The 23,007-nt window shown below is 42.2% G+C and overlaps 1 pseudogene; it reads right to left on the reverse strand.

Annotated features, from left to right (window-relative positions):
- Positions 1 to 17,185: 17,185 nt before the first annotated feature.
- Positions 17,186 to 20,951, reverse strand: LOC126087550 (protein kinase C-binding protein 1-like; annotated as a pseudogene).
- Between the last annotated feature and the right edge of the window lie 2,056 nt (positions 20,952 to 23,007).

Consider the following 23,007-nt stretch of genomic DNA (forward strand, 5'->3'; position numbering starts at 1 on the left):
TTCCTTCCTATTACTTGTTAGGCTGAAGTCGTGGGTCAGTGGTAGAATTCCCACCTTCCATGCAGGAAGCCTGGGTTCAGTTCCCAGCAAATGACCTTGTGCACAGCCACCACCCATCACTGGAGACTCAAGTGTTGTTATAATGCTGAACAGGTTTCAGCCACGCTTCCAGACTCTGACTAGGAAGGAAGACCAGGTGACCTACTTCCAAAAAACTGCCAGTGAAAACCCTACGGATCTCAACGATCCAAGCTGCAACTGATCATGGGGATGGGGCAGGACCTGGCAGCATTTCCTTCTGTTGTGTGTGGGGTTGCCCACGAGTCAGGGGCCTACTTGGTGGCAGCTAAGAACAACTTTACTCATTAAACTCCTCTTTTTAACGAAAAGAAGCAATAATATCTATGTAGAATTCAATAGCCTCGTTTTTGTTGTATTTATGTTTATAACTACCTTGTATTTAAGGCAATAATACTGATTTTTCCATCAGAGGTTATAATATGAAGTTTCCTTACTAAATATGTGAATGTGCTTACACTTTTTTAAAAGGTAAGTCATTCTAAAGAAAGAATATATTACCCAGTGTGCAATGGTACACAGGTGTCGCCAAAACTGTGAAGGTTGAACACAAACACCTGAAGGGTTGTAGAGCAAAGGAACACCCAAAATTCCTAGCGCCTCTGCTCACTTGGCTTTCCTCAAGTCTCTGTCTCATTGCGTACCTCCTACAAACTTTTGCCAAGGCCCAAATGACACCTTCATCAAGACATTTTCTGTAGCTGGGGACAAATATTTACGAATAAGAAGATTTAGTTTAACATTATTTATAATAGTGGAAAACTAGAAACAATCTAAATGCTCAACAGTAAGGAAATGGTTAAAATATGTTTGTACGTCTATACTATGAGATGAAAGGCAGCAGTTTAAAACAGCAAGGCTCTGAAAGAATAATGACGTGGGAAATGCTCCCACTGCGTCCTGGGTGACTAAAAGCAGGCTAGAACCACACTGTCAGCTTTATAAAGACCTACACATAAAAAAATAAGATTGGAAAAAAGAATATACCCAAATGTGTGGAGGCGTCCTGGTTGAGTTTTCAAAAATATTCTTCCTATACGTCTGAATCTTCTAAAAGTTCTACAATGAAAATGTGTTATTTTATAATTGAAAAAAATGTTAAAGACCTTGGTGAGCTCTCCAATGAGATGTAACTTCTCCGTTACGTGAACTTCTGTAGCTTGTTATAAATCTCCTAGGACACGTGTCGCATTCTATTATAAATATCTGCAGGCTTCTCTTACCTTACTCATTTGATTCTAACTTCTCAAGAACAGAGATCTCATCTTATTTATTTTTGATCCCCAATCCTGGCACAGTCCGAGGGCCTGTCACATAATATGTGCTTGGTAAAAACAAGTCAGCCAATGGTTCCAGTCAGAACATGGGTCCTTTGTAACCAGATTTTCTGATTACTAGAAGTCAGAAATTTGAATTTTAGTAAAACTGTCCTGATCTTTAGTTACGAAAATTCTAGTTCAAAGAGAAAAAATAGAAATAAACCTAAGTGGAAGGAGGGAGTATCTGGACGAGCATCAGGTATACCAGAGCAGACCTTGCTCTTCTGAGGGCCTGACTCCTCAGCTTGCAGAAGCTGATGGCTTTGGAGCCCGAAAATGTCCCTGGGCCTCACCTACCAAAGTGGCATTGGTGTGTGTGTTCATCTAGTCACATTTAGCACATAAACATTCTTTACTAAACAAAGAACAAGAAATGGGAGGGAGCTAACTAGGAAATGAACATTGGGGAAATTTTGTTTTCATGTGGAATGCAGTTAAGCTTTTTTTTTTTTTAGTGTGCTTTAGGTGAAAATTTACAGCTCAAGTTAATTTTTCATACAAAAATTCATACAGATATTATTGTGTGACCCCAGCTGCAATTCCTATAATGTGACTGCACACTCTGTCTTTCCACCCCGTGTTTTCCACGTCCATTCAACCAGCTCCTATTCCTTTCTGCCCTCTCATCCCACCTCCAGACAGGAGCTGCCCATTTAGTCTTGTGTATCTACTTGACTAAGAAGCACATTCTTCATGAGTATTATTTTATATTTTATAGTCTAGTTTAATCTTTGTCTAAAAGAGTTGGCTTTGTGAATGGTTTTACTTCCGGGTTAACACAGAGTCCAGGGGCCATGTCTTCCGGGGTTCCTCCAGGCTTGGACCACTAAGTCTGGTCTTTTTATGTAAAGTTGAGTTCTGCACCCTACTTTTCTCCTGCTCCATTAGGGATTCTCTGTTGTGTTCCATGTCACGGAAGTCATTGGTGGTAGCCAGGCACCATCTAGTTCTTCTGGTCTCAGGCTGATGAAGTCTCTGGTTTATGTGGCCCCTTTGTTTCTTGAGCTAGTATTTTCCATGTGTCTTTAGCATTCTTTATTTTCCTTTGCTACAGATGGGTTGAGACCAATTGATGCATCTTAGATGGCTGCTCACAAGCTTTTAAGACCCCAGACATCACTCACCAAAGTGGGATGCAGAACATTTTCTAATATAATTTTGTTATGCCAATTGACCTAGATGTCCCCCGAAACCATGGACCCCAGACCCCCACCCCTGCTACTCTGTCCCTCTAAGTGTTTAGTTGTGTTCAGGAAACTTCTTAGCTTTTGGTTTAGTCCAGTTGTGCTGACTTCCCCTGTATTGTGTGTTGTCCTTCCCTTCACCGAAGATAATTCTTGTCTACTGTCTAGTTACTGAATTCCTCTCTCACTCCCTTCCCATCCTCATAACCATCAAAGAATGTTTTCTTCTGTGTTTAAACCTTTTCTTGCGTTCTTATAGTAGCGGTCTCACACAATATTTGTCCTTCTGTAGCTGACTAATTTCACTCAGCATGATGCCTTCCACATTCATCCTTGTTGTGAGATGTTCCATGGATTCATCATTGTTCTTTATTGTTGCATAGTATTCCATTGTGCGAATATACCGTTATGTGTTTATCCATTGGTCCATTGATGGGCATCCAGGTTGTTTCCATATTTTTGCTATTGTGAACAGTGCTGCAGTGAACATGGGTGTGCATGTATCTATTCATGTGAGGGCTCTTATTTCTCTAGGATATATTCCAAGGAGTGGGATTGCTGAATCGTATGGTACTTCTATTTCTAGCTTTTTAAGGAACTGACAAATCAATTGCCAAAGTGGTTGTACCATTTTACATTCCTACCAGCAAAGCATAATTGTTCCAGTGTCTTCACACCCTCTCCAACATTTCTTATTTTGTGTTTTTTGGATTAATGCTAGCCTTGCTGGGGTGAGAGGGTATCTCTTTGTAGTTTTGATTTGCATTTCCCTAATGGCTAATGTGTTTTATTGACTATGCAAAGTCATTCGACTGTGTGGATCATAACAAACTATGGATAACACTGCGAAGAATGGGAATTCCAGAACCCTTAATTGTGCTCATGAGGAACCTTTACATAGATCAAGAGGCGGTTGTTCGGACAGAACAAAGGGATACTGATTGGTTTAAAGCTGGGTAAAGTGTACGCCAGGGTTGTATTCTTTCACCATACCTATTCGGTCTGTATGCTGAACAAAATAATCCGAGAAGCTGGAATACATGAAGAAGAATGGGGCATCAGGATTGGAGGAAGATTCATTAACAACCTGCGTTATGCAGATGACACAACCTTTCTCGCTGAAAGTGAAGAGGACTTGAAGCACTTACTAATGAAGATCAAAGACCACAGCCTTCGGTATGGATTGCACCTCAACATAAAGAAAACAAAGATCCTCACAACTGGACCAATGAGCAACATCATGATACATGGAGAAAACGCTGAAGTTGTTAAGGATTTCATTTTACTTGGATCCACGATCAACAGTCATGCAAGCAGCAGTCAAGAAATCAAAAGACGCATTGCACTGGGTAAATCTGCTGCAAAGGACCTCTTCAAAGTGTTGAAGGGCAAAGATGTCACTTTGAGGACTAAGGTGCGCCTGACCCAAGCCATGGTATTTTCAGTCGCGTCATATGCATGTGAAAGCTGGACAATGAATAAGGAAGACCAAAGAAGAGTTGACGCCTTTGAATTGTGGTGTTGCTCAAGTATAACAACGATTGTAAGGATGGCTCAGGACCAGGCAGTGTTTCTTTATGAGTCGGGACCAACTCGACGGCACCTAACAACAAGAACAACAACGGCTAATGATCGTGAACATCTCCTCATGTATCTGTTAGCTGCCTGAATGTCTTCTTTGGTGAAGGGCCTGTTCATATCCTTTGCCCATTTTTTAATTGGGTTATTTTGTTGTTGTTGTTGAGGTTTCACAGTATCTTGTCCATTTTAGAGATTAGACCCTGATCAGATATGTCATAGCCAAAATTTTTTCCCAGTCTGTAGGTTGTCTTTTTACTCTTTTGGTGAAGTCTTTTGATGAGTTTAAGTGTTTGATTTTTAGGAGCTTCCAGTTATCTAACTTCTCTTCTCGTGTTTGCACATTGTTAGTTACGTTTTGTGTTCTGTTTATGCCATGCATTAGGGCTCCTAGTGTTGTCCCTATTTTTTCTTCCATGATCTTTATCATTTTAGATTTTATATTTAGGTCTTTGATCCATTTTGTACGTGGTGTGAGGTATGGGTCTTGTTTCATTTTTTTGCAGATGGATATCCAGTTATGCCAGCACCATTTGTTAAAGAGACTGTCTTTTCCCCAATTTACAGACTGTGGGCCTTTGTCAAATATCAGCTGCTCATAGATGGATGAATTTATGTCTGGATTCTCAATTCAGTTCCATTGGTCTATGTATCTGTTACTGTACCAGCACCAGGCTGTTTTGACTACTGTGGCAGTAAAACAGGTTCTAACATCAGTTAGTGTGAGGCTTCCCACTTTGCTCTTCTTTTTCAGTAATGCTTTACTTATCCAGGGCCTCTTCCCTTTCCATATGAAGTTGGTGACTGGTTTCTCCATCTCATCTAAAAATGTCGTTGGAATTTGGATCGGACGTGCATTGTATCTGTAGACCACTTTGGATAGAATAGACATTTTTACTATGTTGAGTCTTTCTATCCATGAGCAAGGTATGTTTTTCCACTTATGTAGGTCTGTTTTCGTTTCCTGATGTGTATTTTGGTTTCTTGCAGTAGTCTATTGTAGTTTTCTTTGTATAGGTCTTTTACATCTCTGGTCAGATTTATTCCTCGGTATTTTACCTTCTTGGGGGCTATTATAAATGGTATTGATTTGGTGATTTCCTCTTTGAAGTTCTCTTTGTTGGTGTAGAGGAGTCCAACTGATTTTTGTATGGTTATTTTGTATCCTGATGTTTTGCTGAACTCTTCTATTAGTTCCGGTAGTTTTCTTGTGGATTCTTTGGGGTTTTCTGCGTACAAGGTCATAACATCTGCAAATAGGGATACTTTTACTTCTTCCTTACCAATTTGGATGCTGCTTTATTTCTTTTTGTTGCCTTATTGTTCTGGCCAGGACCTCCAGCACAATGTCGAATAAGAGTGGTGATAAACAGTATCCTTGTCTGGTTCTCGTTCTCAAGGGGAATGCTTTCAGACTCTCTCCATTTAGAGTGATGTTGGCTCTTGGCTTTGTATAAATGCCCTTTGTTATGTTGAGAAATTTCCCTTTTATTCCTATTTTGCTGAGAGTTTTTTATCATGAATGGGTGTAGGACTTTGTCAAACGCCTTTTCTCCATTGATTGATAAGTTCATGTGGTTCTTGTCTTTTGTTTTATTTATGTAATGAATTACATTGATTGTTTCTCTAATGTTAAACAGTCCCTGCATACCTGGTATGAATCCCACTTGATCATGGTAAATTATTTTTTAATATGTTGTTGAATTCCATTGGGTAGGATTTTGTTGAGGATTTTTGTGTCTAAGTTCATGGGGGATATTGGTCTGTAATTTCCTTTTTTGTGTGGTGTCTTTACCTGGTTTTGGTATCAGAATTATGCTGGCTTTACAATGAGTTTGGGAGTATTCCATCCTTTTCTATGCTCTGAAATACCTTTGGTAGTACTGGTATTCACTCTTCTCAGAAAATGTAGTAGAATTCTTCAGTGAAGCCATTAGGGCCAGGGCTTTTTTTTTGTTGGGAGTTTTTAAATTACCTCTTCAATCTCTTCTTTTGTTACAGGTTTATTTAGTTGTTCTACCCCTGTTTGGGAAACCCTGGTGGAGTAGCGGTTAAGTGCTATGGCTGCTAACCACAGGGTCAGCAGTTCAAATCCACCAGGTGCTCCCTGGAAACTCTATGGGGCAGTTCTACTCTGTCCTATAGAGTCGCTATGAGTCGAAATTGATTCGACGGCAAGGGGTTTGGTTTTTTTTTTAGGACCTGTTTGGTTTGTGTTAGTTTAGGTAGGTAGTGTGTTTCTAGAAATTTGTCCATTTCCTCTAGGTTTTCAAATTCTTTGGAGTACAATTTTTCATTGTATTCTGTTATGGTTCTTTTAATTTCTGTTGGGTCCATTTTGATATCACCCAACTGATTTCTTATTCAGGTTATTTGCTTCCTCTTCTGTTTTTCTTTTGTCGGTTTGGCCAATGGTTTGTCAATTTTGTTGATCTTTTCAAAGAACCAGCTTTTGGTCTTGTTAACTCTTTTCGTTGTTTTTCTATTCTCTATTTCATTTATTTCTTCTCATATTTTTATTATTTCCTTTCTTCTGGTGCTGTGGGCTTATTTTACTGCTTTGTATTTGTTCGAGCTGTAGGGTTAATGTTTTGATTTTAGCCTTTTCGAATGTGTGCATTTATTGCTATAAATTTACCTTTCTGAGCACTGCTTTTGCTGTGTCCCAAAGGTTCTGGTAGGATGTTTTTTCATTTTCATTTGATTCTGTGAATTTCTTTATTCTGTCTTTGATTTCTTCTGTAATTCAGTAGTTTTTGAGCAAGGTGCTGTTCAGTTTCCATGTATTTGATTTTTTTTTTTTTCTCTTGCTTTTCCTGTTACTGATTTCTGCCTTTGTGGTTTTATGGTAAGAAAAGGTGCTTTGTAATATTTTGGTGTTTTGGATTTTGTTCAGGCTTGCTTTAGGACCTAATTGGTGGTCTATTCTGGAGAATGCTGGAAAAGAATGTATACTCAGCTGCTATTGGGTGGAGTGTTCTGTATATGTCTATGAGGTCAAGTTGGTTGATAGTGGCATTTAGATCTTCCGTGTCTTTATTGACCTTCTTTCTGGATGTTCTGTCCTTCACTGAAAGTGATGTGTTGATGTCTCCTATTATTGTGGAGCTGTCTATTTACCTTTTCAGTGTTGTTAGAGTTTGTTTTATGTATTTTGGAGCCCTGTCATTGGGTGAGTAAATATGTATTATGGTTGTGTTCTCTTGGTTTATTGACCCTTTAGTCATTATATAGTGTCCTTCCTTATCCTTTCTGGTGGATTTTGCTTTAAAGTCTATTTTGTCAGAGATTAATATTGCCACTCCTGCTCTTTTTTTATTGTTGTTTGTGTGATATATTTCTTTCCATCCTTTGAGTGTTAGTTTGTGTCTTTGAGTCTAAGGTATATCTCTTGTAGGCAGCATATAGACGGATCATGTTCATTTATCCATTCTGCCACTCTCTGTGTCTTTATTGGTGCATTTATTCAGCATATCTATTGATTGGTATGAGTTTAGTGCTGTCATTTTTATGTCTTCATGTATGTGTGTTGTTGACAGTTTCTTTGCTCCATTTAATTTTCTGTGCTGTTTTACTTTATGTATTTTCTTTTCCCCTTTTTCATTGTTGGTGACTTTACATTTGCTGAGTCTTTATGTTTTTCTCCTTTTTTATTTTGATCTGTAGGATTTTTAGTTTCCTTTGTGGTTACATTAATATTTACCTCTATTTTTCTAAGTTTAAACCAATCTTTTATTTCTTGATATTGTCTTGACTTCCTCTTCATGTGAAAGTTCTATGACTATATTATTTAGTCCCTCTTTTTTGTTTTAATGTTGTCATCTTTTATATATTGACTTCTCTGTTTCCTTATTTTCAGAGTTTTAGCTTTGATTTATTTTTGTAACTTCTCTATCTGGGTTGATACCTGGTTGTTCTGTCCTGTGTTCTAGTCTTGGGTTATTCTCTGATGTTACTAGTTTTCTAACCAAAGGACTCCCTTTAGTATTTCTTGTAATTTTGGTTTGATTTTTACAAATTCCCTTAACTTCTGTTTATCTGCAAGTCCCCTAATTTTGCCATCGTATGTGAGAGACAGTTTGCTGGATATACAATTCTTGGTTGGCATTTTTTCCTTCAAGGCTTTATGTATGTCATCCCATTGCCTTCTTGCCTACATGGTTTCTGCTGAGTAGTCCAAGCTTAGTCTCATTGACTCTCCTTTATAGACGACTTTTCGTTTATCTCTAGCCACTCTTAAAATTCTCTCTTTATCTTTGGTTTTGGCAAGTTTGACTATAATATGTTTTGGTGACTTTCTTTTGGGATCTACCCTGTGTGAGGTTCCATGAGCTTCTTGGATAGATATCTTTTAATCTTTCATGATATCAGGGAAGTTTTCTGCCAACAAATCTTCAACAACTCTCTCTGTATTTTCTCTTATTTCCCCACCCCCCCACCCTGCTCTGGTACACTGATCACTCACAGGTTATTCCTCTTGTTAGAGTCCCACATAATTCCTAGGGTTTCTTCATTTTTTTTTTTTAATTCTTTTATCTGGTTTTTCCTCAGATAAATTGGTGTCAAGTGCTTTATCTTCAGTCTCACTAATTCTGACTTCCATTACCTCCTTCTGCTCCTACGACCTTCTACTGAGTTGTCTAATTCTGAAATTTTATTGTTAATCTGGATTTCTGTTTGCTGTCTCTCTGTGGATTCTTGCAGCCTGTTAAATTTGTCATTACGCTCTTGTATAACCTTCTTAAGTTCCTCTATAGCTTTGTCTGTGTGTTCCTTGGCTTGGTCTGTGTTTTGCCTGATCTCCTTCCTGATCTGTTGAAGTTCCCTGTATATTAATCTTCTGAATTCTGCCTCCGGTAATTCCAAGAAATTATCTTCCTCCAGGAGGTTTCTTGTTTCTTGTTTTGGTTGCTTGCTTAAGTCATCATGGTCTGCCTCTTTATATGATTTGATAGTGACTGCTGTCTCCAAGAAATCAGTATGTTATTATATTTATTTTATTTTATGTTTGCTTACCGTGTCCTAGCTTCTTCTTTTGTTTTGTTTTGATATGCCCAAATAGGCTGACCATATGAGCTGCTTTGATTATTGGCATCTTTGAAGCTCTCATGTCCTGTCACCAGGTACAGCTATTACTAGGTATGTGAGCCCAGGGGTCCACTTACTTTTCTTGTGTGGATTTAGCTCAGGTGTCTCAGTCATTGGTCACCAAGTGTGTGGTTAAGCCTCTCACCTACAGTCCTAGATAGGCAGAGCTACGTAGGGGTGATTGGAGTAGCCACAGGTATCTGGCTGCAATAGGGGGTCATGTGCTGAGCAAGGCAGGCAGCTAACAGCTGCCCCTGAGGTTCTGGGTGGAAGGTGTGTCTCTGTTCCCTGGAGCATGTAGGTAGGTGGGTTTTGCAGCTGGACTTTGGGTACCCAATGTTGTTAGCTATAAGGACTGGGAGGTACCACTTATTCTCAGACCCTTGTCACAGGTGGCAAGGTGGTGTGAGTGGAGCCACAATTCCTCAGGCCCCTAATGTAGGGAGGTGAAGACCCTGCTTAATGGGCAAGGCAGTGTCAAATGTCACAAATCTGCACTCTCTTTTAGCTGTTGCAGTCGAAAATAGGCTGCAGGTATATGGCCTGTAGTACTATGCTAATGAGGGCGTATGCTGTTGAAATGGGATCACAGAGATCTAGGCAGGGGTGGAAGGCATTCAGTGTTTGTGGGCCTCTTATGCTTGTGCCTAGGGAAAGAGACTGTGCCTGCCCTGAGTTCCCAGCTTAGGGGAGCTGGCAGATTGTTTTTTCCTGTTTGTTAATTTGTCCCCTTTCCAAAGCCGAGAGAATGTCTCAGGGTGTGCAATGGGTCCCACTTCTGGCTCAGGGTGCGTGGCAATCGCTAATGGTGAACCGGGAGCAGAGGGGGGAGGGTCAAGTAAATGAGAGAGAGGTACTTCCCAGAGCGGGGAAGGGTTGTTTTGATCCCGTGAGGTTAGTAAAATGCTTGTACTTAACTTTTGCAGATTCAGTACTGCTTCTCCCTGGTGTCAGAGGCCCCTGCTCAGTTTCTCCTGGTGTGGAAAATGCGTTCCAAGCGCTACTGCTCGCCTGAGCCTATGTGCACCAGCTGGTCCAGCCTGCAGGTCTGGGAACTCCTCGCTGCTTCTGAACCACATTTCCTTCCCTCCGACGCTCAGTCCAACTCCTCAACTTTGTCTTTGATGTTCAGGGCTCCCAGTTTGTTATATATAATCAATTCACTTGTTTTTTTGGGTCATTGTTGTGAGAGGGACCCCAGGAAGCATCTGACTACTCTGTCCTCTTGGCCGTGCCTTCCAGCTATTCATTTTTAAAAGGTATTTGTTTCTTTATTAAACAAAAACGTAAAAATGAATTGAGATAATCCTGTTGGGCAAAATCCTAAGAAATTAGTCTTCAAGTAAATGTTGTTGTTAAATTTTAGCACCACAAAAAAAAGCACTACAGAATGACAGCAATAATCTCACACCTATCAATAATTACATTCAAAGTTAATGGCCTAAATGCACCCATAAAGAGACAGAGAGTGACAGAATGGATTAAAAAAAAAAAAACAGGATCCATCAACATGCTGTCTAGAAAAGACACACCTTAGAAACAAAGACATAAATTTTTTAAAAATCAAAGGATGGAAAAAATATATCAAGCAAATAACTACCAAAAAAGAGTAGGAGTGGCAATACTAATTTCAGATAAAATAGACTTTATACAAAATCCACCATAAAATACAAAGAAGGGGACTATATAATGATTAAACGGACAATCCATCACGAAGACCTAACCATAATAAACATCTACGCACCCATGACAGGGCTACAAAATTCATAAAACAAGCTCTAACAGCGCTGAAAACAGAAATCGACAGTTCTACAATAATAGTAGGAGACTTCAACACACCACTCTCAGTAAAGGACAGAATATCTAGAAAGAAACTCAACAAAGATACAGAAGAGCTAAAGAGCACAATTAGCCAACCTGGCCTCATACACATATATAGAACACTCCACCCAACAGCTGCAAAGTACACATTCTTTGATGGAAGAAACCTAGATGCCCATCAACTGATGAATGGATAAACAAACTGTGGTACACACACACAATGGAGTATTATGCAACGCTAAAGAACAATGATGAATCTGTGAAGTATCTCATAACATGGATGCATCTGGAGGACATTATGCTGAGTGAAATAAGTCAGTCACAAAAGGACAAATATTGTATGAGACCACTACTGTAAACTCATGAAAAGGTTTACATACAAAAAGAAACAATATTTATTGGTTACGAGGGAGTGGAGGGATGATGGAAAAACACTTAATAGATAAGTAGTAACTTTGGTGAAGGGTAAGACAGTACACAATACTGGTGAAGCCAGCACAACCTGTACAAGGCAAGCCCATGGTAGTTCCACAGACACATGGTCCTGAGGGACGGAATTACTTGGCTGAGGGCTGTGGGGACCATGGTCTCAGGGAACCTCTAGCTCAGTTGGTATACAGAGTTTATAAAGAATATGTTCTACATTCTGCTTTGGTGAGTAACGTCTGGGGTCTCAAAAGCCTGTGAGCAGCCATCTAGGATACCCCACTGGTCTCAACCCTCCAGGAGCAAGGAAGAATGAAGACAACTAAAGACATAAGGGAAAGATTAGTCCAAAGGACTAATGGACCACATCTACCACGGCCTCCACCAGACCGAATCCAGAAAAACTAGATGGTGCCTGGCTACCACTGCTGACTGCTCTAACAGGGATCACAACAGAGGGTCCCAGACAGAGCTGGAGAAAAATGTAGAAAAAATTTTCAAGTAAAAAAAAGAGACCAGACTTGCTGGCCTGACAGAGACAGAAGAAACCCTAACAGTATGGCCCCTGGACACCCTTTCACCTCAGTAATGAGGCCACTCCTGAGGTTCACCCTTCAGCCAGAGATTGAACAGACCCATGGAACAAAACAAGACTAGAGGGGTGCACCAGCCCTGGGGCAGGGACTGGAAGGTAGGAGGGAACAGGACAGCTAGTAGTAGGGAACCCAGGGTTGAGAAAGGAGAGTGTTGACATGTCGCGGGGTTGTTAAACAATGTCATACAACAACGTGTGTACTGTTTGATGAGAAACTTGTTTGTTCTGTAAACCTTCGTTTAACATTCAATTAAAAAAAAAAAAACATTCTGTTCCAACACACATGGAACGTTCTCCAGAAGAGACCACATCTTAGGCCACAGAGCAACCCTCAACAAAATCCAAAACACTGAAATAAAACAAAGTATCTTCTCTGCCCACAACACCATCAAAGTAGAAATTACCAACAGGAAGAGTAAGGAAAAAAAATCAATTACATGGAAACTGAATAATACCCTGCTTAAAAACCACTGGGTAATAAACGAATCAAAGATGGAATCAAAAAATTCCTAAAATCAAAAGAGAATGAAAACACATCATACCAAAACCTTTGGGACACAGCAAAGGCAATCCTCAGATGTCAATTTATAGCAATAGACGCACACATCAAAAAAAGAAGAAAGGGACAATATCAAAACATTAGCTACACAACTGCAACAAATAAAGAGAACGGCAAAAGAAGCCCACAGCCACCAGAAGAAAGGCAATAATAAAGATCAGAGCAGAAATAAATGAAATAAAGAATAGAAAAACAATAGAAAGACTCAACAAAACCAAAAGTTGATGCTTTGAAAAGATCAACAAAATCAACAAACCACTAGCCAAACTGACAAAAGAAAAACAGGAGTGAATGCAAATAACCTAGATAAGAAATTAAATGGGGGACATTACAACAGACCCAAGTGAAATAAAAAGGATCATAACAGAATATTATGAAAAACTGTACTCCAACAAATTTGTCAAGCTAGAGGAAACAGACACTTTTTTAGAGACACACTACCTACCCAAACTAACACAAAATGACATTGAAAATCTGAACAGACCTATAACAAGAGGAGAGATTGCAAAGGTAATAAAAAAAAAACTCCCAATGAAAAAGAGCCCTGGCCCAGATGGCTTCACTGGAGAATTCTACCAAACTTTCAGAGAAGAGCTTACACCAGAACTACTCAAACTATTTCAGAACATAGAAAAGGAAGCGATACTCTCAAATTCATTCTATGAAACCAGCATAACCCTGAAACCAAAACCAGGCAAGGACACCACAAAAAAAGAAAATTACAGACCAATAGTTCTCATGAATATAGATGCAAAAATTCTAGCCAATAGAATTCAGTATCATATCAAAAAAATAATACACCATGACCAAGTAGGATTCATGCCAGGTATGCAAGGATGGTTCAGCATTAGAAAATCAATCAATGTAATCCACCACATAAATAAAAGGAAAGAAAATAATCCCATGATCATCTCAACTGATGCAGAAAAGGCATTCAACAAAGTCCAATGCTCATTCCTGACAAAAACTCCCAATAAAATAGGTATAGAAGGGAAATTTCTCAACATAATAAAAGGCATCTATGCAAAACCAACGGCCAACATCATTGTTAATGGAGAGCAGCCGAAAACATTCCCGTCGAGAACAGGAACAAGACGAGGATGTCCTTTATCACCACTTCTATTTAACATTGTGTTGTAAGTCCTAACTAGAGCAATAAGACAAGAAACAGAAATAAAGGGCATCCAAATTGGTAATGCACAAGTTAAACTGTCCCTATTTGCAGATGATATAATACTATACATAGAAAACCCAAAAGACTCCATTAGAAAACTACTGGAACTAATAGAAAGATTCGCCAGAGTAGCATGATACAAGATAAACATACAAAAATCAGCTGGATTCCTATACACCAATAAAGAGAATGATGAAAAGAAATCAGGAAAACAATACCATTTATAATAGCCCCTAAAAAAATAAAATACTTGGGAATGAATCTAACCAGGGATGTAAAAGACCTATACAAAGAAATCTACAAAACATTACTTCAAAAAACCAGAAGAGACCTACATAAAATGGAAAAACAAACCATGCTCATGGATAGGTAGACTTAACATTGTGAAAATGACAATTACAAAGAAATGTTCTACATTCTACTTTGGTGCGTAATGTCTAGGGTCTTAAAAGCCTGTGAGCGGCCATCTAGGATACTCCACTGGTCTCAACGCTCTGGGAGCAAGGAAGAATGAAGACAACTAAAGACATAAGAGAAAGATTAGTCCAAAGGACTAATGGACCACATCTACCACAGCCTCCACCAGACCGAGTCCAGAAAAACTAGATGGTGCCTGGCTACCACCACTGACTGTTCTGACTGGGATCACAATAGAGGGTCCAGACAGAGCTGGAGAAAAATGTAGAACAAAATACTAACTCAAAAAAGAAAGACCAGACTTGCTGGCCAGACAGACTGGAGAAACCCTGAGAGTATGGCCCCTGGACACCCTTTCACCTCAGTAATGAGAAGCCACCCCTGAGGTTCACCTTTCAGCCAAACATTGAACAGGTCCATAGAACAAAACAAGACTAAAGGGGCACACCAGCCCTGGGGCAGGGACTAGAAGGAAGGAACTGGAAAGCTGGTAATAAGGAACCCAGGGTTGAGAAGGGAGAGTGTTGACACGTTGTAGCGTTGTCAACCAATGTCATACAACAATGTGTGTACTGTTTGATGAGAAATTTGTTCTGTAAACCTTCATCTAAAGTTCAAGAAAAAACAATGTTGTTGTTAGGTGCCATCAAGTCAGTTCCAACTCATAACGACCCTATGTACCACAGAACAAAACACTGCCCGGTCTTGCGCCAGGCTCACAATTGTTAATGCTTAAGCCCGTTGTTGCAGCCGCTGTGTCGAGCCATCTTGTCTTGAGAGTCAACATCTTTTCCGCTGACCCTCAACCCTAAATGAAGGTCCTGAAAGCTTGACTCCAACCACGTCATTAAGGTCAACTCTACTTTGAGGAGGCAGCTCTTCCCCGGTTGTCTTTTGAGTGACCTCCAACCTGAGGGGCTCATCTTCTGGCACTATATCAGTGTCCCGCTGCTATTCATAAGGTTTTCACTGGCTAATTCTTTTCAGAAGTAGAGTGCTGGTTCTTTCTTCCTAGTTTGTCTTAGTCTGGAAGCTCAGCTGAAACCTGTCCCCCATGGGTGACCCTGCTGATATCTGAATACCAGCGGCATAGCTTTCAGCATCACAGCAACACGCAAGCCCCCACAGTACAACAAACTGACAGATGCATGGGGGTCAATTAGATACAGGTAATCTTATAGATTACCTTACACCTCGGGTGAGAAGTGTTCACTTAATTAAATGAAACAAAAAATTCTTTAATGTAGAATTAAAAATTAAAACCCAATTTTATCTCATTGTCAGTGCTTGCTAGTTTACAGAAAAGAAAACAAATGGATAAAAATCCCTCATTTTCTCTGGACAAGTTGCTGAAATTTGGCTTTGTTACATTTTTTTATTTTTATTTTCCTTCTTACTGATGCATGCCACACATGTAGACAGGTGTACATGTGGTGTACAGCGTCATGTTTTGAACATGAACATACTTCTTTAACCAGAACCCAGAGTAAGAAATAGAATAGTGACAACAGCCAGAACCCCGAGCCCCTACCCTCACTCACTACTCCGCAAAGGTAACAATTGCCTGGACTCCCTTTGCCATAATGCGTGCTGGCTATTTTGAACTCTGTGTCCAATACTCTCTTGCACTCTGTTTTTCCCTCTCGCTTAATACTGTGTTTGTGAGATTCATCCGCGTTGATATAAGTAACAATAGCTTAGTTTCATCACTAAAAAAAAAATTATGCCAGATACATATGTAACAAAACTTTTCTCATTTCAACTTTTTTTTGAGGGGGGGAAATATACACAGCAAAACACACAGCAGTTTATCTTTCACATGTACAATTCAGCGACAGTAATTACGTTCATCACGTTGTTTAACCATCAACACTACGTGTTTCCAGATTTTTCTCTCACCTGTAACAGAAGCTCAGTGTCCCCCTAGCGATGACTCCCTCTTTCCTCCTCTCTCTCATCCCTGGGAACTACTAGTCAGCTTTGGTCTCAATGCATTTGCCTAATCTAGATATTTGATATAAGTGGGATCATACAATATTTGTCCTTTTGTGACTGAGTTATTCTGCTCAGCATAATGTTTTCTAGGTTCATCCATGTTGTACCATGTATTAAGACTTCGTTTGTCTTTATGGCTGAGTAATATTCCATTTTATTTGTTTTAGTTATCTAGTGCTGCTGTAACAAATACCACAAGTGGATGGCTTTAACAAATAAACTTATTCTCTCACAGTCCAGGAGGCTGTAAGTCCAAAATCAGGATGCCAGATCCAGGGGAAGGCTTTCTTTCTGTTGGCTCTTGGGGAAGGTCCTTGTCATTAATCTTCCCCAGGCTAGGAGCTTCTCCATGCAGGGACTCTGGGTCCAAAGAACTCGCTCTGCTCCAGGCTCTGCTTTCTTGGTGGTAGGAGGTCCCACTGTCTCTCAGCTCACTTCTCTTTTTTATATCTCAAAAGAGACTGACTCAAGATACAACCTAATCCTGTAGATTAAGTCCTGCCTCATTAACATAACTGCCTCTAATCCTGCCTTATTAACATCATAGAGGTTAGGGTTTATAACGCATAGAATAATGGCATGATATCACAAAATGGTGGACAACCACACAATACTGGGAACCATGGCCTAGCCAAGTTGACACACATTTTGGGGGGACACAATTTAGTCCATAAAATTATTTATGTACCACATTTTGTTTATCCATTCATCTGTATTCTTTTTTAATACCTTAAATTCAATGCAAATATAAAAGGGGAAGGCCCTCTAGGTTCAATGGCTTCCACAAGTTGCATATTATTTACATCCAAAGCATAGGTTTCATGTGGGTCGAATAGTTCTCGGTCAAAGCTATTGCTGGACACTGTAGTGTGAGCTTCCCTCTGCACTAGCAGCAAAGGCAAATTCTGAATGTTTGGAATTCTCAAGTCTGAAGTGGGCTGTTCTCATGTTTCACATTGCTTTTCCGTTTCCTGTTTTGCTCTGGAGTCTTTTAGGTTTTATTTTGAATGGTTTGTCCCAGAAGATGTCCAGCCGAGACTCTTTTGGGATAAGACTCTTCGTGCTGGTGCTGGCGTTGTGCTTGGAATGTGCTGACCCCCGCTTCTCCTCATTGCTGCTCCAGCAACCGGACTTGCTACACCGACCGGGAATGGTACTTCTGGCTGGGTAGCTGGGGTGTGGCTGGTAGTCCGTGGTGGTCAGGGCAGGGGCAGGTTGCTTGTCACACCTGTTGCTAACAGATCCTTGGGTCAGGCCTAAGAGAATGGAGGAGAGTGCCTCCCTGGAGCCAGAAAGATCAAGGGTAGAGCCACGTCCTTGCTCTTGTCAGCTGAAGCTTCTTCTCTTCCGAGGTGCTGGCTGCTTCTGGAGGGGCTGACTGAGCGCTGGGGGGGCTACCTCAGAAGGACATGTTTAGTGTTTCCGGCTCCACCTGGGCATATGCTCCCTGCTGAGGGGCAGGACCTGACTGGGTACAGGACTCCACGTGCTCGGGCCAGTGGGCCTGCTGGTGTTCCAACAGCAATAGAAGATGGCTTCCTCCTTGCAGTTGGCGCACCACTGCCTCTGTTTTGGTCTTGTCCACCGCCTGCTGCTTCATCTCCAGCTGCTTCTTCACCTCGGTGATGAGCTGGTCACGCTCCTGCTCCAGGTGCTGCCGCATCGCTGCCTTAGTCAGCTCCAGGTTGTGTTTCGTCACTGTGAGCTCTTGCTGGTACAGCCACTGGAGCTTCTCTATCTCAGTCCTCCGCCTTCGAATCTCAGCTATTGCGCTTCTAGCAGCGTTTTCTTTGAAAGATCGTTACATATTTCCATCATTATTCCTTTTACTGCATCCATCACTTTGCTAGTGTATTTGGCGACATCAGCTGAGGCAGTAGCAATGGCAGGTCAGCATTGACTGAAGACGCAAGGGTATTTGTGGACCCCGAGCTGATGGTGGACATGGGTGGGCTCTGTGTCACCTCCTTCTGCTGGCCAGCTTTCACAGCCTGTCTGGTCTGATGTCTTGTCCCCTGGGAAGACTGAGGCTGCTGCTGACGCTGAGTCTTCTGCAGTGCCACTTTTGAGAGGACGTCTGAAACCTACTTGATGAGCTCCTGAAGACCTGCTGCATGGCCGGGGCAGTCTCATTTGGTAAAAGGGGCTTTTGCTTTCTCGCCGGGCTTCCCGTGGTGGCAGCAGCGGCCAGGGCTGTGACTGGCGGTGGCCGTGACACCGGCCGTGGGGGTTTGGGAGGAAGAGCCAGTGAGGACCGGCATCTTGTGGGGTGACTGCCTGCCCACTGCTGTGGTGGATGGTGGAGCTTTACCTACAGCTTCCTGCTTGGGAGATGGCTCTTTGGGTTCCTTCTCATTTTTTTGACCTTCCTGCCCAGATGGTCTTCTCCTAAATCTATGACAAGTCCAGTCTCTGAGTCAGAGTCCAGGCCCAAATGTACTGTTGGGGAATCCATCTCATCTCTTCCCTTCAGTTTATCCTTCGTGGAATGGGTGAAGGTTTTGCTTTTGCTGGAAAATCTTTTTCAGGCTGTGTTTTCAGGTTTAGCTCTTGTGAACAGTGCTGCCAATCATTGTATTATGATGACAGATTTAATTACTATAAAAACCGAGGTACTAAGAAAACAGAGGTCTTGATTTCTAAATTGCGTTGTTCTGGGTGGTAGAGCAAAGCAGGATATATAGCCCAATTTCATCTGTCCTGTTAGTGAATTGAAAAGAAGGAGAAAACAAGGAACTCTTGACCACAGATAAAAGGTTAGACTTTGTTTTTAGGTAAAAAGCAAAATTAGCTGTGAGATGTTTCCTGACATATTTCAGACAGACACAGGAAATTAAAGATTCTTAAATATCTGACTAGGAAAGTCCATTTTTTTCAAAATCGAAGTTCAGGAAACAAAATTTATTCACAACAAATATCTGAGTACTTCCTATGTTCCAGGCACTGTTCTAGGCACTGGGAGAAGAGCAGAGCCGTTGAATTTATAAAATGACAGGGAAACTCATGTTTGGTCCCGTATATGTATGGTGACCACATACTCGAAGCTCAAATTCAGCAAATATTCAACATGTGGCAGCATAAACCTAGTTAATTAAACCAACCAGATTTTTATAATAAAATGCAAAAACCCAACTCTGACTATCCACCCACCAAAGAACTGTAAGTCCACTGGCCAATCCAATCCCTTAGATCTAGAGCTGGCTGCTTTTAAGGTGGAGTGTGCTAAAGTTTCATGGGTGAAGTCCTTCCAAAGTGGGTGGGGAGGAGAAAGTGGTGGGTGCCTGCCACTCGTGCTGGCGCAGACGGCAGAGGGGCCGAACACACCGCCTGCCATGGAGTCAACTCCAGCTCAGGGCAGCCTCAAGCGCGTCAGAATAAAACTCCGCTCCGCAGGGTTTTTTTTTTTAATTAATTTATTTTATTTTTGTCGTCGAGAATATATAGGCAGAACATACACCAATTCAGCAGTTTCTACACGTACAATTCAGTGACACTGATTACACTCTTCGAGTTGTGTGACCTTTCTCACCCTCCTTTTCCAATTGTTCCTCACCCCTTGCTCCGCAGGGTTACAATGGCTGATTTTTTGCGAGTAGATCACTAGACCTTTCTTCTGAGATGCCTCTGGGTGGACTCAAACCGCCAACCTTTCAGTTAGCAGCTGAGTGCCTTAATTATTTGCACCACCCAGTGATTCTGGAGGGGAGGAAAGGCAGCTTGTATTCATTCATTCATGTTCCCATTCAGTATGTTTCCCACTGTGAGCTTTTCTCCTATATAAGCATGAACCAAGCCTTGTTCACTGTCATGCCCTCCAAGCCTAGCACAGTGCCAGGTGCAGAGTAGGCACTGGTGTTTGTTGAATGAATGAGTGAAAGGGAAGAGCAAGGGCTTGAAGCCCAGCAGACCTAACTCTGCCACAGCCTGCCTTTGAGGCTTGAGCACTGTTGCTAACCCCTCTGAGCTCCTTGAGAGTTTATTTAGCTGAAGTGTGTGAGGGCCTACCACCGGCCTGATAGGCATACCACGAACATTTTGTTAGTGTGTTTTAGGGAAAGTGCTAGTTGGTTTGGCAGGTGCAGAGATAAATATGCCCTTGTCCTAGTCCTGGAGGGTTTACTGACTTATGGGAGGACAGAGGACATAGCATGGCCAGTGCTGCTGTAATGAGAGCCCAGGTCTTGAAGGACAGAGGGAACTTTCCTAACAAAGAAGGCAGGTGGTGGAAAGCAAAGACAAGGAGAGGAGCAGCGTGGAGATAAGGAGGGGTCAAAGTACAGGGCTCACCAAGGGAACGGCCAATAGTTTGTGCTGGCGGGCTCGGGGGCAAGGTGCAGACCAGCCTGGGGAGTCTGTGGCTGGATCACAATGGGCCTTCTGTGCCAGCTGAGTGGTTTGTGCTGGACACGTTGGTCAGGATGCCTGTCATTCCAGCTTCCATTTCCGGGCGAAATCGCACCACCCACTCAGGGAAGCTGAACTAAGAGGTTTTGTTTTAACGATTTTACTCAAGTGTAAGTTACACACAACGAAAAGCACTCATTTTAAGAGGACAGTTCCGTGAGCTTTTCCACGTGTATTCACCTATGTAACCTCCACCAAGGTCAAGGTACAGACACTTCCGTTCCTGTAGAAAGCTCCCTTGTGCAGCCTTGCAGTCAGTCTCCTGCCCTCACTCCAGGCCGCTGGCAACCGCTGGTCTGCTTTCGGTCACCATTTTGCCTGTTCTAGAATTTCGTACAATGAAACCAGAGAGTGTGTAAGGCTTATTTCACTCGGACTAAGGCTTGGTGTCTAATTGGCGTTGCGGCACGTACCATGCCGAGTGGTATCCTCTGTACAAACGCGTCACAGTTTATTCCTCCATGAAGAACGTCGGCGTGGCTTCCAGTCTGGGGTTTCTATGGATAAAGCTGCTGTGAACATTCTTAAATAAGTCTCTCTGTGGACATGTTTCACTTCTCTCGGGTTAACGTCTAGGTGTTAGGGTACATAGCGTGTTTAACTTTATAAGAAACCACTTTCCAGTGGCCATAGATTCAGCTCCAACTCATGGCGACCCCATGCGTGTCAGAGGAGAACTGCTCCATGGGTTTTTCGTGGCTGTGACCTTTTGGAAGGAGATCGCCGGGCCTTTCTTTCGTGGCAATGCTGGGTGGGTTCCAACTGCCAACCCTTCAGTTAGTAGCCCTGCCCTCAATCATATGTGCCACCCAGGGACTCCTAAGAAATGGCTAGGCTGTCTTTCTGTTGTTATTTCTACTGTGGTAAAAATATGTACAACAAAACATTTGTCGGTTCAGCTTTAGGCCATCTTTTAAGAAGAGGTGACTGCTGGTGGACATAGGGGCAGGCATCTGACCCAGACAGCCTGCCCATAGGCTGGCCGGTGACTTGTCTTGTGGCCTGGCACAGAGGGCCCAGCCCGATAAAGATGGCCAGGCTAGCCATCTAGTACCCTCCAACCTTGGATAAGGGACTATAGTTTGTATGGTCAGGTGGCCTGGAATGGAGAAACACCAGAGACCCAGAGAGGCAGAAGTGCCTCAAGAATGAGACCATGGGCCCCTGAGGGGATGAGGGAGGGGGCGAGGGGAGGAGAGAGTGGGAGGAAGGAGAGGCAAGAGGAGGTGAGGCAAGAGAAGGAAGAGGACGGAAAAATGGGGAGAGCAGGGCAGAGGGAGAAGAGGGAAGGGGGAGAGAAGGAAGGTGCTAGAAGTGGAAGAGGACAGAGAGGAGAGAAGAGGAGGGACAGGAGGGAGGAGGGAAGGAGAGAGGAGGAGGGAGGCTGGGGCTCTGCATGACACTGTTGCAGAGAAAAACTTGAACACTGTTTCAAGGTAAAACAGAGAGGTTTGTTAAGGGTTTTAAACAACTGCAATTGAGGAATTATGTAGCCCATTGAAAATGGAACCAGGTAGTCCTGGGGCAGTTTCATTTTACACCAGGAACCAAACCATAGGGAGGGCGATTACAGGAAAATCAACGAATATTGTCCTAATCACACTCTGATTGGTTCCTGATTATTAGTAGCATTGTTAGTGATTGCAGATAGTCTCACAGGATGCTTACGTCACGGTCACAAGATGCTTACACACATTCTTCGTCTATCTTGCAAAAATATCTCCTTGGCAACAGCAGCCAGACAGCACTCTTCCTGAGGACGTGTATTCTAAGGGCTGCAGATGGTCACTTGGTCAAGACCCCTTGGGGCATATGGTTTCACATCCTGGTTTTGACCACCAAGGAAAAACATGTTTTTCTCAAAAAATGTAGCTGTGGGTCTAGAATCCAGATTAAAATTAGAAACAGCATGGTCAGCATATTCTGCCTCTGTCTCACTGACGGCGCTGAAAGTTGTCTTTTCCTGAGACAGTACAAACGGTTAACGCGCTGGTGCTAAGTGAAAAGTTGGTGGTTTTAGTCCACCAGAGGCACCTTGGAAGAAAGACCTGGCAATCTCCTTCTGAAAAGCTGTACTTGACATACAGGGGTCTCCATGAGGCGGAGTGGACTCTGTGACAACCAGTTCACTGGCGTTGCACTATCTAGATCAAGGGCACAGCAAAGAAGGCAGGCAGAGAGGGACAGCAATGCTCCTGAGCCCTCAGCACGGACCCTTCCTGACCTCATTTCTGGTGCTCCATCTGGAGAACAGTATATAAAGGGGTGGGGTTGAGGGTGAGGGTGGGGGTAGGGGATGTCACGAGAGAAGCGGCAGGTCAGCCACAGCTGCACAGTGTCCCCTGGCTGGCCTAATAGGTTCTCCCAGC

This window comes from Elephas maximus, chromosome 12 (genome assembly GCF_024166365.1).
Source record: "Elephas maximus indicus isolate mEleMax1 chromosome 12, mEleMax1 primary haplotype, whole genome shotgun sequence".
NCBI lineage: Eukaryota > Metazoa > Chordata > Mammalia > Proboscidea > Elephantidae > Elephas > Elephas maximus.